The following is a 19,033-nucleotide window of genomic DNA, read 5'->3' as shown; positions in this document are numbered from 1 at the left end:
AAGTTGTGTTCTCATTACAGTGTAAAAAGTAGGACACAGAGATGGCCACTAGCATTTTTGATACGAGATTCTGGATATCTGCTTACCTGGCACACATCATTTACACAGAAAACAATCCCGAAGCAAAAAAGTGACTCATAGCTGCTAAATGTTTCTAGTGGTACTCAGAAAACATTTGGCAATGCTTTCCATTATCTGCAAAACATCAAATCGATATATCCCGAAACGTTTCGATACACCAAAATAAGACGATATCCCGAAATATATCGATACCTCGAAATAAGCCGACAACTTGATATGCTTCTATATATCCAAAAATATCGATAAAGCGAAGAAAAACGATGTTTAGAAACATATCGACATTTCGAAACAAAACGATATTGCGAAATAAGTCGATATGTAAATTTATAGACATCCCGAAATAAATCGATATATCGGAAAATAGCGACATGTCGAAATATGTCGACAAATCGTAATACATCGATACTTCGAATTATATTGATGTATCGAAGTAAATTGACAGCGTGGAACATATCGGTATTTCGAGATATTTTGATCTCTGGAAATATGTCGGTGTCTCGAAAGATACATAATTCTCGATATATATCGAATTCTCTGAAAGCCTAGGTACATCGAAATAAATCGATGTAGAGTTATATATCAGTATATAGAATTGTACCGATATCTCAAAATTTTTCGGTATATCGAAATTAATCTACGTTTCTAAAAATGTCTATGTATTGAAATATACCGATACCTCGAAATACATCGATATCGCCTAATATATCGATAAAGTGGGATATAGTGCCCCACTCGCGAGAGGTCTCAGGACGGGGCCAAGTAATGTGAAACACTGTTTTTGCGAACCATAATGTGAAGGTACTGACATTTAGTATTCAGCCGTACACTGTTGCTACCGAATTTTTAGTTTGTTACGCCAAGGCCAGAGACAACCCCGCCTAAAGAGTAAGACAGAAAGGACCCAAACGTGGTTGGTCAGAGGCATCAGGTAGGTGCAGAGCTCCACGTTGGGCCGATGGCTGTAAATGTTGGCAGAATGGCAGGCCCACTATATATAGCAATAAATAATGTGGCGCCACAATCCTTTAAAACCCTTGTTTTTCATATTCAGACAGAGTCCTGAGTAGATTGTTGGGGTGCCCGCTCCATGTCCGTTGTCGGCATCCTCCGACAAGTCTGTTTTTCTTACTTGAGCGCTTTATAATGCTGCTAGTGTTTGCCACGTTTGTTACCTCTGAGGAGGAAACGAATAAAATTATCTCCAGTAACTGCACTAGCATTCGCTACGAAATCATCATAGGATAACAACATTTCCAATGGAGCAGACCTCTGATTAGGGAAGAATGGCGAAGGAGATCGACTGCTTTCTTTCAAAGGAACCATCCCGGCATTCGACTTGACCCTAAGTAGCTAATCATAGAAAGCCAAAATCTGGCTAACCGAATGGGAGTTTGAACCTGCATTCTCCCGAATACGAGTCCAGTGTCGTACGTCCGCTTCGCATCGCTCTGTTCAAGCAGGAGGAAGCCATCATGTCGTTTTAGCAGACAACGACTTCACTATGGAACCAATTCCTTTCACATCAAGTTCTACACCCATCCAAGTCGTCCCGACCACGCCTGTAGCTAGCTTAACAGCTGCCACACCCATGTCCTTTATTTCCGCCAACTGTGACTCGTGGAGGAGTTGTTGCATTCCTTCGGACTCAAGATTCTCTGTGTGCCTACCATGGCAGAGAGACTAGCTGCTCACGCTCTGTGAGTCGCACAGGGCATCTCAGGGTTCACCAGCAAAGACTGATCATTTACTCGTTGGACGTGCTACGTAAGTATTTTGAAGGAAAAAGATTGACCTGCACCTTAATTCAAGGACGATCAATGCTGCTTCTTTCAAGGTTACTTTGAACTCTCATGATGCTCCCACGCATTAAGTGCTATACAAGTGGCACTGTTTCCGTACAGTCTGTCAGTCTGTCACTACTTTCCACCGTTCTAGGCATGTCTCTTGTAGCTGTTTTGACGTCGCATTTTTACAAAGGTCTCTAAGATCGCTGTCGTATATTTTCGAATCATTGTCCTGCAGCATGAACAAACCACGAGGGAATCAAGTGCTCTCCTTTTATCTACAGTGAACTACTTAAATCTACTATGAAATAAAAAATATAATATGGGAGGGCGAGAGAGAGAGTGAGAGAGAGAGAGAGAGAGAGAGAGAGAGAGAGAGAGAGAGCGAGAGAGCGAGAGAGCGGGAGAGCGAGAGAGAGAGAGAGAGAGAGCGGGATAGAGAGAGTGCGAGAGTGAGAGAGAGAGAGAGAGAGTTCAAATGGTTCAAATGGCTCTAAGCACTATGGGACTTAACTTCAAAGGTCATCAGTCCCCTAGAACTTAGAACTACTTAAACCTAACTAACCTAAGGACATCACACACATCCATGCGCGAGGCAGGATTCGAACCTGCGACCGTAGCGGCCGCACGGTTCCAGACTGTAGAGCCTTTAACCTCTTGGCCACCACGGCCGGCCGCGAGAGAGAGAGAGAGAGAGAGAGAGAGCGAGAGAGAGAGAGAGCAGGAGAGAGAGTGCGAGAGTGAGAGAGCGAGAGAGAGAGAGAGCGAGAGAGCGAGAGAGAGAGAGAGAGAGAGAGAGAGAGAGAGAGAGAGAGAGCGAGAGAGAGAGAGAGAGAGAGTGGGAGAGCGAGAGAGCGAGAGAGAGCGAGAGGGAGAGCGAGAGAGAGAGAGAGAGAGAGAGAGAGAGAGAGTGGGAGAGCGAGAGAGAGAGAGAGAGAGAGAGAGAGAGAGAGAGAGAGAGAGACAGAGAGTGAGAGAGAGCGAGAGAGAGAGCGCTGATGAAAAGTACCCTAACATCCCTACGTAATGCAGAACTGACCACCAGATATCACAAGAGGCAGACCCAGCAGCAGCAAAGGAGGCGGGGTGTATTGTGTAGTCAGTAGAAACATTAACAGCAGAATGGGTCTGTCAGCAGAGCTCAGTTACTTCGCATGGGAACTGGTCACCTGAGTAACAAATCTTTCGGACATGCCAGCCCTTCTAAAGCTACCCTAGTAGACAGCTAGTGATGTGATAGTGAGGTGGGAACTCTAAGTGAGGTGGGAATTCCACAGCAAAACCAGGCAGACCTCATGTACTGACAGAGGGCGTATGGCATTGCGAAGGGTGGTTGTAAAAAAATCGCGTGAAATCAGAGGAAGAAATCATGCATTAGTTTCAAAATGCTTCCAGCTCCTCAGATACAATGAATATACGTACAGAGTTAAAAATTAATGCGGTACAATGATCGAGCAACTCATCATGAGTCACGCATCTCTGCAGTCAGTGCCGAGCGACCCACCGGACAGCGGATGACTGAAAACGAGTGATTTTGAGTGATTAATCACACTATACCCTGTGGCAGTCCAATGGAAGGGTTTCGGTTTGGCGAATCCCTGCGTAACGTCATCCCCTACCGTCTGTAGTGCTGAGAGTGAAGTACAGAAACGGTGGTATTACAGTATGGAGGTATTCTTTGTGGTTATGGTGTGATCCCCTTGTAAGGTTCTCATATGTTTTCCACTATTGTAAATAATTCACCTTTACTGTACTTTGACACAGATCAAGGAGCGCACTGCGTAAGTAGGGAGTAAGTTCCGTGACTGTTTAGTTCTGTCTGTGGTTGACCTGCTAGTCAGTCAGTGGTGCAGCGGTGGGGCATTTTCATTTGAGGCAGTGTAGCGAGCTGTTGAGTTTTTCAGAGATTGAGTGTTTTCTGTGACTCTGGGATACGCTATCGGGTGTAGCTATGGAGATGAAAACTCATTTTTAATACTTTCTCGTTCTTTTTATCTCTCTTTCCAAGCATTAATCCCGACTTGCGGGGTCTGCTGGTATGGTTAGCCGGATTTGGCGTGTTAATTTTAAGGGGTGGCCGGATGCCCTTCCTGCCGCCACCCCATTCCCCCCCCCCCTCCCCCCTTCCTCCCCCCCCTGGGACAGAATGTGTGTACCCAATTGTCTGCGTCTAGTGTAACCCGTGGAATACTGTGAACGTGTGTCAGATGTTTGCGAGTCGTGTAACTGAGGCGGAACGTGGGGAACCAGCCCGGTATTCACCTAGCGGAATGTGGAAAATCGCCTAAAACCAACATCCAGGCTGGTCGGCACACTGGCCCTCGTCGTTAGTCCGCCGGGCAGATTCGATTTGGGGCCGGCGCGCCTACCCGAGTCCAAGAAGCAGCGCGTTAGCACTCTCTGCTACCCTGGCGGCTCTTTCCCGTTCTTTTTATGACTGAAGAAAATTTTAGAGAAATTTTATAGGTAACGAACGCATACGTAAGAATGAACAGTTCATTCGTCAGAACTATTAACTAAAGGAAATCTTTGCCTCTCAGAACTATTTGTGATAATATGATTTTTCTGTTTTTCATTATGTCACGTATAACTCAACTGAAATTACAAATTAGCTGCTTACAGCGCGATGGTAAATATCAATGGGGACACTACAAATATAGTGTGGGGTCAGTAAGTTGGAAATGTGGGTCTCACTGTGAGCGTACCAGGGAAGTCGCTGCAGTCGCACTATACTCTGTGTCCTCGATGGCTCAGTCGGATAGAGCGTCTGCCATGGATGCAGGAGATTCCGGGTTCGAGCCCCGGTCGGAGTACACATTTTCAACTGTCCCCATTGATATTTATCACCGCCTGTAAGCAGCTAATAGTCAGTTGGTTGAAATGTTGGTAGTTTTTTTGTAATGAGAGAATTTTGTAATTGTTAGAGTCTTCTTACGTTGTGCAGTCCTTTTGTCACAAACCAGTGATTTATCAAGAAGGATTTTCTTTAAAGTAAATCCTGTCTCCCTGATTCATAGCACAGTTCTAAATATTTGCCTTGTATGCATTGCACCTCACGCCCCACGCAGCTACATGTTATTTCTGGGAAGCAAAAAATTTTACAGTAAATTAATTTTTTCAGCTATTGCCTCTGCTGATTTGTATTTGGTTTCGAGAACTTATTCTCGTGACACAAAAATAGCAAGCTGAGCGAGAGGTAAGTCACTTATTTTAGGGCAAATGTCGCCTTGCATTCTAGGACAAACAGTGTGTGGTCTGGATTGTCACGTATCGTGCTAACAATAGCAAGCACATCAATTTTCGGTTGGTAATTTCTAAAAGTTATTTTCTTCGGAGTAGAACAATAATTTATTTCTGTGAATATTCTATTATATTCCATGTCAAACATTGCACTTCGTATCACGCAACGTTCATAATGTACTTCGGTACTGAGTTTTAGTTCTTTAGTTTTCATTGACCATATAATTAGTTTCTTTTGGAATTTAATTAGATTCATTTTTTTTATTTGACATTTTGTGTTTCATGAAGTTTGAAGTTTCATTTCACCACACAATATACGCAACAAAGGGACAATCATCAGCCAGCTTTTCTCAGCAATTGAGTACGATATGTGAAGTAGACGTTACGTGAGAAAGTTTTTGAAATCAGTATGTCCACTTTTCTCACATACACTGTTTATAAAAAGCTTACACACTTAGAAATGTAGCGGCCTGTCCAGAGTCCCCACATGAACACAACGGGCACATTAGGACCTCGCACTGTATTGACACTGGGCACTCTATGGTCTAAAATAACATCGAAATTTAAGCCTCGACTTCATACTTCTAGGACTCAGTAGTGAAAGAAGCAACTGATATTAGGTTGGCGACGAATTTAATTAATAGAGATCATGGAAGCCGGCAATTTCTGTAATTAAATCTTAAAGACGTCGTGACACATCGATATCACCGTGTGGATCGACCGTGCAGCCATAGATTTCATATCCATGCATATGTTACACCTCTTTGCCGCCTATCAACGTCTCTGGTGCCTCGTGTATCTTTGGCAGCATACGCAGTGGTTCGGTACTCGGGTTTAAATGGGCGGAGCAAGTGCTGGAGCGTTAGTCACCTCGGCTCACTCTGGAGATGGCTGGACGGTATTGAACTGCAATATTAGAAGAACAAGTGAAATTTATGCGGCTGCACGCCCGGAATTTATGGAACAGTCTTTACGCCGCGAAAACATGGAGATGCTGACACATTATCTGCGTATCCAGTTATGCTGGCAACTGATGCGATATCTATAGGGATCATATCAACCCGTTCCGCATCAACTACAGCCTGAAGATGGCGCACTGAAGCGCTGAAAACTGGCTGCAACGAAATAATCACAAGGGCGGCTATAGGTGTCTCATTTCGTGACAATAGTAAACGGCCGCCGTCCCAAACACCTTCTGCCAAAAGGATGGACATACAAAGTGCGGAACTTGTCGCACCATTTCGCAACGGTGACTTTCTACAAACATGCAGGATTTCTACTGGTGTTCGTCCTTGGGCAGCCGAGAAAAAAATAACAGCTCTTTGCTCCCGTATGGGCGCGTTTGGTAATAATGTCGCCATAAAAACACTAAAGAATTAAAGACATTAGCTATCAGTGAGCGTTGATTTATGTTAATGGGGCAACATGAAAGTTTGCGCTGCAGTGAGATTCGAACCCAAGTCTCCCGCTTACTTGGCAGGTGCGGTGATCACTACGCCATCCGGACACAGTGGTCACTGTAACAGCACGGACTGCCCTAGCACGTCTCCCTTCAGGTCCAAATTCTCAACTTGTACCACACACTACAGATTTCTTCCCCTGCTCATTAGCCTCAATAATCACGTCATCTCGCCGATACCTGTAAGAGATCGAGCTTGGTGCGCATCTGCAATGAAGAAATCATTCGCCGTCATCGCCTTAATTATGTTGATATGTGGTGTTTCTTCCGTTTTGAGTCCCCATGAATGTAATCAAATTGTGTGCCTCCGGAGTATCGTCTCAGTTGTACGACTGCTTCGTGATTTAGTGTCAGGAAGGTCGCAGTTAATAACATTAAGTTCGCAGCGTTTTTCCATACATTTAATAAACACAACTATGTCGTCATAGTTCAAGTTTCGGCATTCACTACACGCACGTTGGAAAGACAGGAATACCACACTAATCCCTTGCATACATGTCGGTGCTTGTATACCAGCATCGGAGTAGCTCTGCGTTACATACACGCAGCACCAACGTCCTCGAACGGAAAATTTTTGATCGCCCTTATACACTCATGCTCATAAATTAGGAATACTTGGGGAATGTGGTGACACACAACGTAGCACTGTACAAAACTGGCGCTAATAGCATAGGCACATAGGGAACACACATGACACGGATATACGGATCTGTAAGTCCACGGTACTGGTGATAAGTTGAGGAAACCGTCCCGAAACACATGTGCTACAAGACGCCACTGTTTCCTGCCCATGTACCACGACATCAATATGGGATATGATCACCACGCACACTTACACAAGCCGCACAACGGGTTGGCATACTCTGGATCAGGTGGTCGAGCAGCTGCTGGGGTATAGCGTCCCATTCTTGCACCAGTGCCTGTCGGAGCTCCTGCAGTATCGTAGGGGTTTGAAGATGTGCAGCGATACGTGGACCGAGAGCAGCCCACACGTGCTCGATGGGATTTAGGTCTGGAGAACAGGCAGGCCACTGTATTCGCCTGATGTCTTCTGTTTCAAGGTACTCCTCCACAATGGCAGGTCGGTGGGGCCGTGAGTTATCGTCCATCAGGAGGAAGGTGGGACCCACTGCACCCCTGAAAAAGCGGACATACTGGTGCAAAATGATGTCCCAATGCACCTGACCTGTTACAGTTCCTCTGTCAAAGACAAGCAGGGGCGTACGTGCACTAATCATAATCCCACCCCACACCATCAAACCACGATCTCCATACAGGTCCATTTCAAGGACATTAAGGGGCTGGTATCTGGTTGCTGGTTCACGCCAGATGAAAACCCGGCGAGAGTCACTGTTCAGACTGTACCTGGACTCGTCCGTGAACTTAATCTCGGACCACTGTTCCAATGACCATGTACTGTGTTCTTGACACCAGGCTTTACGGGCTCTCCTATGACCACGGGTCAGTGGAATGCACCTTGCAGGTCTCCGGGCGAATAAACCGTGAGTGTTCAGTCGTCCGGAGACTGTGTGTCTGGAGACAACTGTTCCAGTGGCTGCGGTAAGGTCCCGAGCAAGGCTACCTGCAGTACTCGGTGGCCGTCTGCGGGCACTGATGGTGAGATACCGGTCTTCTTGTGGTGTGGACGTACCGTACTGTATCACCTGGACACGTTTCCTGTCTGCTGCAATCGTTGCAATAATCTTGAGATCACTCTTTGTGGCACAAGGAGGGCCCATGCTACAACCTGCTGCGTTTGAACAGCCTCCAGTCTCCCTGGTATTCTACCCAACGTCATCAATATGTGTTCTTTGAGCCATTTTCAACACACAGTCACCATTAGCACGTCTGAAAACGTCTGCACAGTTACTCGCTGCACCATACTCTGACATGCATCAACACACCTCTGCGTATGTGGACTGCTGCCAGCGCCACCGTGCGATGACCGCAGGTCAGATGCACCACATGGTCATACCCCGAGGTGATTTAAACCAACACCGAATCAAAGGAAGGCCTCGCCGCTTGTTGGTGACGCCACGTCAGCTAGGCACGGCGAACGCCAGGTCTGTTGCAGGCAGAAACGCCTGGGCGTGCTTATCACTATAAATCTCTTATTTTTGGACAAAATGTTTGATATTGTTTTGGATTCTGCAGTTTTATTTAGATGAAAGATTTTCTTACTATCGTAAAGCTACAAATGAAGATCGTAGTTCTGTATTACTGAATCCTGTCGAAACAAACGTAGACCAATATGAGAAGATGCTTTGCCCCATTGCAAGCTTCGGAAATTTTACATTCAAGTAACTATATTTACTTGATTCATTTTGTCATCGAAACTTACCCCAACCCCCTTACAACTAACTCGTTTCTTTTATTTATTTATTAATTTATTTATTTACTTTCATTTGACATCGTCACTGGAAATGTGAACTAATTTACATGTGTAAATGTCCAGCTGTTGCCAGTCATTAGGTTACAGTCGTTTTCAACGAAGGCAATTCTAAACAGGAAACAAAATAGCTTCATACATCGAAAATACTGCTGAGCTTAAACTTTTTTAAACATGCACATTAGAAAAGATAAATATTCCCCTCTTGCAACTGAAAGGAGAAACTTAATAAGATAAAAAAAATTTTATTTGATAAAACAAGTATCTCTCTTTTGCCTCTTCTTCTGTCCCCCACCCCCTCCCTCAACGTGTACAATCGCAAGATATTTCATTAACATTCAGTGCTCCTCACCCCATACTCAACCAAGATACCTAAAGAAGAGCACCAATATGTTCACAGTTTCTTGTAAAAGCAACCCAGTACAAACGTAACTTCCTCAGATTTACAAATAAGGTATAGAAGCACGAATTCTGTTGCTGCTGGACCATGAAGTTGTTTTTGTATGTCAATCCTTAAAACAGGTGGAAATTTAAGTTCAGGAGTTCACTATTTGTTGAGAAGTGTAATGAATTGTACAATTAATTGATTGCAGAAATCTCTCAGAACAATGTGTGTTGGTCAACTACCGCCAGTAGTTTCACATTTTCCTGTGTCAGAGAGGGAGACACCACCATTATGAGTATGGCTGCAACAGACCTGGCGTTCGCCGTGCCTAGCTGACGTGACGTCGCGAACAAGCGCCGAGGCATTCCTTTGAGTCGGTGTTGGTTTAAACCCGAAAACCGCCCACCAGACCGTTGTTTCACCATGTATCAGCATTATCCTTAATTTATGAGCATGAGTGTATATGGAGTCCGAAAACTACACTCCTGGAAATTGAAATAAGAACACCGTGAATTCATTGTCCCAGGAAGGGGAAACTTTATTGACACATTCCTGGGGTCAGTTACATCACATGATCACACTGACAGAACCACAGGCACATAGACACAGGCAACAGAGCATGCACAATGTCGGCACTAGTACAGTGTATATCCACCTTTCGCAGCAATGCAGGCTGCTATTCTCCCATGGAGACGATCGTAGAGATGCTGGATGTAGTCCTGTGGAACGGCTTGCCATGCCATTTCCACCTGGCGCCTCAGTTGGACCAGCGTTCGTGCTGGACGTGCAGACCGCGTGAGACGACGCTTCATCCAGTCCCAAACATGCTCAATGGGGGACAGATCCGGAGATCTTGCTGGCCAGGGTAGTTGACTTACACCTTCTAGAGCACGTTGGGTGGCACGGGATACATGCGGACGTGCATTGTCCTGTTGGAACAGCAAGTTCCCTTGCCGGTCTAGGAATGGTAGAACGATGGGTTCGATGACGGTTTGGATGTACCGTGCACTATTCAGTGTCCCCTCGATGATCACCAGTGGTGTACGGCCAGTGTAGGAGATCGCTCCCCACACCATGATGCCGGGTGTTGCCCCTGTGTGCCTCGGTCGTATGCAGTCCTGATTGTGGCGCTCACCTGCACGGCGCCAAACACGCATACGACCATCATTGGCACCAAGGCAGAAGCGACTCTCATCGCTGAAGACGACACGTCTCCATTCGTCCCTCCATTCACGCCTGTCGCGACACCACTGGAGGCGGGCTGCACGATGTTGGGGCGTGAGCGGAAGACGGCCTAACGGTGTGCGGGACCGTAGCCCAGCTTCATGGAGACGGTTGCGAATGGTCCTCGCCGATACCCCAGGAGCAACAGTGTCCCTAATTTGCTGGGAAGTGGCGGTGCGGTCCCCTACGGCACTGCGTAGGATCCTACGGTCTTGGCGTGCATCCGTGCGTCGCTGCGGTCCGGTCCCAGGTCGACGGGCACGTGCACCTTCCGCCGACCACTGGGGACAACATCGATGTACTGTGGAGACCTCACGCCCCACGTGTTGAGCAATTCGGCGGTACGTCCACCCGGCCTCCCGCATGCCCACTATATGCCCTCGCTCAAAGTCCGTCAACTGCACATACGGTTCGCGTCCACGCTGTCGCGGCATGCTACCAGTGTTAAAGACTGCGATGGAGTTCCGTATGCTACGGCAAACTTGCTGACACTGACGGCGGCAGTGCACAAATGCTGCGCAGCTAGCGCCATTCGACGGCCAACACCGCGGTTCCTGGTGTGTCCGCTGTGCCGTGCGTGTGATCATTGCTTGTGCAGCCCTCTCGCAGTGTCCGGAGCAAGTATGGTGGGTCTGACACACCGGTGTCAATGTGTTCTTTTTTCCATTTCCAGGAGTGTATATGTTGTATACAAGTATGGTTGTGCGGCTTAGTAAATACCAACTGCCGAAGAAAGGAAAGGAATGCCAGTTAGCGTGTACCAAGTATCAAAACAGGGCCTTTCCCGCGCAAGATGGTGCGGGCAGCCAGCCGGAGAGTTTTAAGGGGCCAGCCGGCGCTCTCGAGGTTGGCCGCGCTTTCAGGGAGCGCAAACCTTTTAATGAGCTCGCTTTCAATGGAGCTGCCAGACTTAAAGGTGACGGCTGCGGTGGCGACGACAAAGCGCTGCCCGCCGACCGATGCCAGAGAGGCGGAAGGGGTTACAGCTCAGCTGCAATTATAGGTCGCCTTCGGCTCTGCGAAGTTTGGGCGTAATTACTCCCAGGTAGTTCAGTCTCAGTCAGGGCACAATCGATACATCTTAGAAAAAAAAAAACATTTTTATCTACCTGCAGTTTATTATACAGGGTGTTACAAAAAGGTACGGCCAAACTTTCAGGAACCATTCCATACACACAAAGAAAGAAAATATGTTATGTGGACATGTGTCCGGCAACGCTTACTTTCCTTGTTAGAGCTCATTTTATTACTTCTCTTCAAATCACATTAATCATGGAATGGAAACACACAGCAACTGAACGTACCAGCATGACATCAAACACTTTGTTACAGGAAACACTCAAAATGTCCTCCGTTAGCGAGGATACATGCATCCACCCTCCGTCGCATGGAATCCCTGATGCGCTGATGCAGCCCTGGAGAATGGCGTATTGTATCACAGCCATCCACAATACGAGCACGAAGAGTCTCTACATTTGGTACCGGGGTTGCGTAGACAAGAGCTTTCGAATGCCCCATAAATGAAAGTCAAGAGTGTTGAGGTCAGGAGAGCGTGGAGGCTATGGAATTGGTCTGCCTCTACCAATCCATCGGTCACCGAATCTGTTGTTGAGAAGCGTACGAACACTTGGACTGAAATGTGGAGGAGCTCCATCGTGCATGAAGCACATGTTGTGTCGTACTTGTAAAGGCACACATTCTAGCAGCACAGGTAGAGTATCCCGTATGAAATCATGATAACGTGATCCATTGAGCGTAGGTGGAAGAACATGGGGCCCAATCAAGACATCACCAACAATGCCTGCCCACACGTTCACAGAAAATCTGTGTTGATGACGTGATTGCACAATTGCGTGCGGATTCTCGTCAGCCCACACATGTGAAAATTTACAATTTGATCACGGTGGAATGAAGCCTCTTCCGTAAAGAGAACATTTGCACTGAAATGAAGATTGACACATTGTTGGATGAACCGTTCGCAGGAGTGTACCCGTGGAGGCCAATCAGCTGCTGATAGTGCCTGCACACGCTGTACATGGTACGGAAACAACTGGTTCTCCCGTAGCACTCTCCATACAGTGACATGGTCAACGTTACCTTGTACAGCAGCAACTTCTCTGACGCTGACATTAGGGTTATCGTCAACTGCACGAGGAACTGCCTCGTCCATTGCAGGTGTCCTCGTCGTTCTAGGTCTTCACCAGTCGCGAGTCATAGGCTGGACTATTCCGTGCTCCCTAGGACGCCGATCAATTGCTTCGAACGTCTTCCTTTCAGGACACCTTCGTTCTGGAAATCTGTCTCGATACAAACGTACCGCGCCACGGCTATTGCCCCGTGCTAATCCATACATCACATGGGCATCTGCCAACTCCGCATTTGTAAACATTGGACTGACTGTAAAACCACGTTCGTGATGAACGCTAACCTGTTGATGCTACGTACTGATGTGCTTGATGCTAGTACTGTAGAGCAATGAGTCGCATGTCAACACAAGCACCGAAGTCAACATTACCTTCCTTCAGTTGGGCCAACTGGTGGTGAATCGAGGAAGTACAGTACATACTGACGAAACTAAAATGAGCTCTAACATGGAAATTAAGCGTTTACGGACACATGTCCACATAACATCTTTTCTTTATTTGTGTGTGAGGAATGTTTCCTGAATGTTTGGCCGTACCTTTTTGTAGCACCCTGTATACTGGTCTGTTTTTGGGTCCCCCATGAATGTAATTAAACTGCTTGTCTATGGAGTATCGTCTCAGTCGTACGACTAAATCCGTAATTTATTGTCAATAAGGTCGCAGTTAATAATACTGTGTTGATGAATAAGTTCGTAGCGTTTTTGCATAAATTTAATAAAGAAAACAGATACACATAACAGACACTGTAGTCGTCAATGATATATTCTCCTTCACTGTTTGCAAAAGTGTGCCAACGCTTGCGATGCCACTGTCCGAATGTACTGTTATATTTTTAGACCGTGCGGCATCGGACGTCTGGAAAGCGGCTATCGCGTGTAATAAAGCCTGAATAGCTTTGCTATGTAGTTCAGACTACTACACGGAATTACTGAATAAATATTGGCGATGGCGTACATGAAATCGAATGTTAAATGAATTCTGATTTTCATTAACAAAAATAACCTCTTTGAAGTGACTGAACAGAATGCACTAACTGGTGTACGTTAATCACGCCTAGCAGGCGAACAACATTTACGTAACACAATATACACACACATATGATAAACATTTGAACTAGTTGTAAGATTGATCTACACCAAGTGTCTGTAATGATTTTAATGTTACTGAATTTGCATTGTACTGAAAGTACAATGAGTACTGTGGTGGCAATAAATTCTTTAATTGAATAATCAATGAACACTATAGAACTGATGGTTACTAGAGATGTTAAAAACATTACTTTAGAATAATTTTGTTGTAATGAAACTGAATGAGTTTTTACGTGGATAATGTACTGAAAAGCCACCACATCCAGTTGAACTGTAATTAATGTGGCACAGTACTTGGCGTCTGATGTCAGTTGTATAATCCGGCGTTTGTTGGAAATTTTCGGTGTTAACTCAGATTATATCCTCTTGTTGCATTAATACGCCGATACTCACGTAATATAGCCTTTTTACTGGTATTGCTGCACACACAGTGGTGGATTTGGGATAATAATGAACTAGTTTCTGTAAATAATTGATGACACTCGAGGAATGCACTTTGATTCACGAACTTATTATTTCGCTCAGACATTACACTGTAGAGAACTTGACTTGATAAATACATAAACTTGTTCGCTACGGATAAATGTACTTGTTATAGCGGCGGTATAAAATGCACCTTTCATAAAAACACTGTCGTACGATAACTACTAGTTCGTTGCTTGTGCTGGCGTGAGCTCATCAATGGATCTCATATGGTAGTAAGATCACATTGCAACATTAGCTGCAGACACTGGTCATTTCATAGCTTGCTGCTGGTCGCTGCAGTCCGTCGTAAATTACGCAGAGTTCCACAAGGCGTGCCATGTGCTTTTTGAGCGGGAACAGCAACTGTATCGCTCACAAGCCGTCTCCGTCGAAATGTTGCACCCTGCAAGCCTTATTGTCCATTTGACTTGCTGACACCCCATAATACAGTTCGTGTTTATTGTAAGATCACTTTTAACTGTCTATAAGCAACGTTTGCGTACCATACTTAAACCGTCACTTTTGCGCCGCGTAATCTCTGTTCTGCATCTGAACAGTTCCACAACACGTCTCTACTGCCAAATTCACGTGCCAACCTGCATTGTCCGCGTTCTCGGGGATTTCCCTCACATTTAAACATTAATTTACACTATGCCAAGTTCTCTATTTACAAATGGACTTACCATAACATTACCATATTCAATTACAATCATCAATTAATATTTTTACTATACCTAATAACATTATCCTAATTTAATGCTTGTTCATTTCATCGTCCGAGCGCAGCACTATTCAGATACTGTCTTACTCGTAACGCTATTTCATTTTACTGCCGCCAGGCGGAAGCACCTGTGTTTTTGTTTGCGCATCTATCCAACAGATGGCATGAGCGTTCACTTATTCAACTGCTGCGACTTGGCTATGCTTCGTTGTCGCATTACGCGCTCGGGTAACTTTTCGATTCCGCGACTGGAGAAATCGTGTGGTTTCGAGGTGAAGAATTCCTCGAGGCATGTTCTGAGCTCATTTTCATCCGGAAAGGGAGTTTCTTGAATGTTGTCAGATAGAAAATGGAAAAGGTTAAAATCTAAGAGCGCCAGATCAGGTGAGCAAGGTGGGTGCAGAACAGCTTCACAACCCAACTCCTGTACAGTGTTTTTTGTCAGTCTAACAGAGGGCGTTAACGGGGTGTAGCATCACTTCACGCAGCTTACTGACAAGGGAACCTCCCCATCGCACCCCCCTCAGATTTAGTTATAAGTTGGCACAGTGGATAGGCCTTGAAAAACTGAACACAGATCAATCGAGAAAACAAGAAGAAGTTGTGTGGAACTATGAAAAAAGTAAGCAAAATATACAAACTGAATAGTCCATGTGCAAGATAAGCAACATCAAGGACTGTGTGGTGTTAGGAGCGCCGTGGTGTCGTGGTTAGCGTAAACTGCTGTGGAGATAGAGGTCCTTGGTTGAAGTCTTCCCTCCAGTGAAAATTTTACTTTCTTTATTTTCGCAAATTTATTATCTGTCCGTTCGTTCACTGACGTCTCTGTTCACTGTAATAAGTTTAGCGCCTGTGTTTTGCGACCGCACTGCAAAACCGTGCGATTGTTATTGAAGTCGCGAGCTATATTTGCTGGATTCATATTGCCCACGGAATACATCTCACGTATTTAATGCACTCTCCTCCAAAGTAGTGAACAGTCAACTGCCAGCAAGGGAGCCTCGTTAGCGGGAATACTCTCTCTTCCGTGCGCTGTAGTCGACTGACGTCGTGTGTTTCGATGTTTGCTTTGGTGTGGCGTCCCCATACTACGGCACAGTTACCTCGCATCGGACAGACGGACGGACAGATAATAATTGTCTGAAAATAAAAAAATAAATTTTTCAGTCGATGGGCGACTTGAACCAAGGACCTCTCGCTCACGCTAACGACGGGACCACGGCGCTCTAGAACTCACGTTGTCCTTGATGTTGCCTATGTTGCGCATTGACAACTCAGTTTGTATATTTTGCTTATTTTTTCATAGTTCCACACAACTTCTTCCTGTTTTCTCGATTGATCTGGATTCAGTTTTTCAAGGCCTATCCACTGTGCCAACTTATAACTAAATCTGAGGGGGGTGCGATGGGGAGGTTCCCTTGTGAGATCTGAAAGTCAAGGGCAGGCAGGATTCGGTTACGATTGTGGACGGGGCCGTAATCAGTTACTATTGGCTGCCTTTTACAGCTACACACAATTTATTTTAAACTAGTAATTCCAGACTCAACAATAAATAAAATACCACACGTTATTAATGAAGGAATAAACAGCTGTGCAAATAATAGTGTTTTCAGTGAGCTACAATTTAGCAAATCACCATTAAATACAGATACCAGAGATAATGTTTTAAAAACGAGCCATTGTGATGTGGGCAGACGGCCTTACAGGCCAGAAATGGCAATAAATTAAGAATAGTTTAAAACTCGCTGCAACTTACAAATTACAGGTATGAAATATTACAGGCAAGTCTCCACAAACACAGCAGAAGGCATCAGACACCAGGAATGGCAGTAAATAAGATTTTAAAGGCTTACTGCGTAAATACAAAAACCAAATTAGAATTTTAAGGCAGGTGACCACAATCACGACTGAAGGCCTTACACGACAGGAAGGGCAATAATATAAAAAAAATTAGAAACCTGCTGTAAAACAGCAAATACAGTAGCAAAGGTTAGTTAAAAAGCAAGCAACTGATCACCAAATGGGTGAAATAAGATGACGGTAAACTTCGTAACACAAGGGGCCACAGACGGTGGTCCAGGAATCGACTGCTGAGAAGGTCCGACAACAAACACTTTCGCGAACGACGAAATAGGCAGCCAAAAGTTGCATTCACTTTACAAGATGGTAACTCAGACCAGTGGCAGTTGTGACATTACAGCCTTTATCACTGCGATTTTTAACATGTAAAAAGTTTTTTTTTCTGTATTCGCGTCAGTATGTGCGAACTTTTAACATATACCAATGAATGTTGTAGCCAGATATCTTTGCCGCGCTCCTGAAAAGCGCAGAATATCACGATAGCTATAAACTGTTATACGCTGCTATCGATCAGTAAAAAAACGATGCACCTATGTTTCAAAATAACAATTGCCAAGTTTTACTTCTGGAGGGAGCCGCGTCTCTCTCTAGCTGTTCTTCTGTGAATGTGTTGCGAGTCGGACGCAAAAGTATTGTGCTCCATACTGATATAATCATTTTATTGTAAATTTATTCGCTCCACCGCCACAGTGGGTGGCCATGTTAATGTAAGTTTCCGTTTCATAATATAATACTTGAAGCCTTGAAGTTTATTTAATTTCAAAGAAAAATCTCTCAACCTTATTTTCATTAATTATACTTGTGATAATCTTTTCTGTTTAAAAGATTTATGCAGCTTATGATCCAGCGTGTGTTATGTCGGAACAGGAGGCTGTCGTGACGACATCGCTATAGTATTTATTCCAAGTTCTTTCAGTTCCGTTTATATGTTCGTACAAATCCAATTAGTTGGTCCCTTAGGTTTCTTTCATGTAACTTCTGTCTGTTTTCTCCGCGCGATCTTCCTCCGAAAAAAAAAATTTCTGTTCATTTTTTAGTAATTTTCGATATTGTGAATGAGAAAAGACAGCAGCCTCCTGCTCCAAACGGAACACCACGACTTTTCTAACGTCGGAGGGTACCGCACGAATTTTCCGCTAAAAGGTAACAGAATTTCTTAAAGCTGGATCAATTACACATGTTGCTGCTGTTCTCCGACAAATCTGGTGTGATTAATAGTAATTTATTCTGTCACGACAAAAAGAACCAATTTTATTTCTACCAAAGCAACAAAGGTTTCAATTAAATTACTAAAAAAAATCATACCAGACAGTCTAACGAATGACTAATGATCTTGCTGAAGCTACCTGACGTCCGATAAACCAAATGCAACGATGGAACAATACGCCAAAACCGGTCTGCACTACGTCCCCAGAATTCTGCGTTTAGAGCGCTCAGAACGAGAAACGAACCACTAACACCAGAATAGAAAGCACTCTACTCTCTGCCTTGGGGACGACACTACGAGCAGCAACACAAACCCAAGTCACTGGAGAAAAAAATGGCTCTGAGCACTATGGGACTTCATATCTGAGGTCATCAGTCCCCTAGACTTAGAACTACTTAAACCTAAATAACCTAAGGACATCACACACATCCATGCCCGAGGCAGCATTCTAACCTGCGACCATAGCAGCAGCGCAGTTCTGAAGCGCCTAGTACCGCTCGGCCACAGCGGTCAGCGTCACTGGAGAATGGCGAGATATTACGATGGTGGAGATTTCTCTACTTGGGTTGAAAGGCACTTATCTTAAGGCTTGCTGGATCCGGTTTACGAAGAGGTCGAGCACCCTCGTGACCACAGCCCTTCCATCCGGCAGTCCTCGTGTGCCGCCAGCGGTCCCGGTGTGTTCCCGCAATGCTCCGACCTGGCTCCTCCTGAGTCCCCAGCCGAACTGGCCCACTCACACGACACGGAAAAACAACGACGTCGCCCCAAAGGTAGGGTAACAGTTACCACATACCGATAACCGCCGCTGCTGCCACTAGCGGACAGGACACGCTTGCGAAACCGAGTGGCGCCAGTCAACACGAGAAGAAGACAAACAACTGCAACCATGTCAACTAAACGATGGGGCGGAAACCTACGAGGTGCATTCAATTTCTAACGCCTCCGATATTTTTTTCTAATTAACTACTCACCCGAAATCGATG

At 45.1% G+C, this 19,033-nt stretch overlaps 1 protein-coding gene and 1 non-coding gene across 2 annotated transcripts in view; one reads left to right on the top strand and one right to left on the bottom strand.

Annotated features, from left to right (window-relative positions):
- Positions 1-19,033, bottom strand: part of LOC126109589 (glutamate-gated chloride channel) — a 519,836-nt gene that overhangs the window by 309,645 nt on the left and 191,158 nt on the right. The gene's annotated exons all lie outside the window — the stretch shown is intronic.
- On the top strand, positions 4,597-4,678 carry Trnap-ugg (transfer RNA proline (anticodon UGG)). Its single transcript has one exon. It is a non-coding gene; the product is annotated as a tRNA-Pro (tRNA).

The sequence above is a fragment of the Schistocerca cancellata genome, chromosome 12 (genome assembly GCF_023864275.1).
Source record: "Schistocerca cancellata isolate TAMUIC-IGC-003103 chromosome 12, iqSchCanc2.1, whole genome shotgun sequence".
In the NCBI taxonomy this organism is placed as follows: domain Eukaryota; kingdom Metazoa; phylum Arthropoda; class Insecta; order Orthoptera; family Acrididae; genus Schistocerca; species Schistocerca cancellata.
The sequence above is the reverse complement of the archived record's forward strand: the minus strand, read 5'-3'. Positions and strand labels throughout refer to the sequence as shown.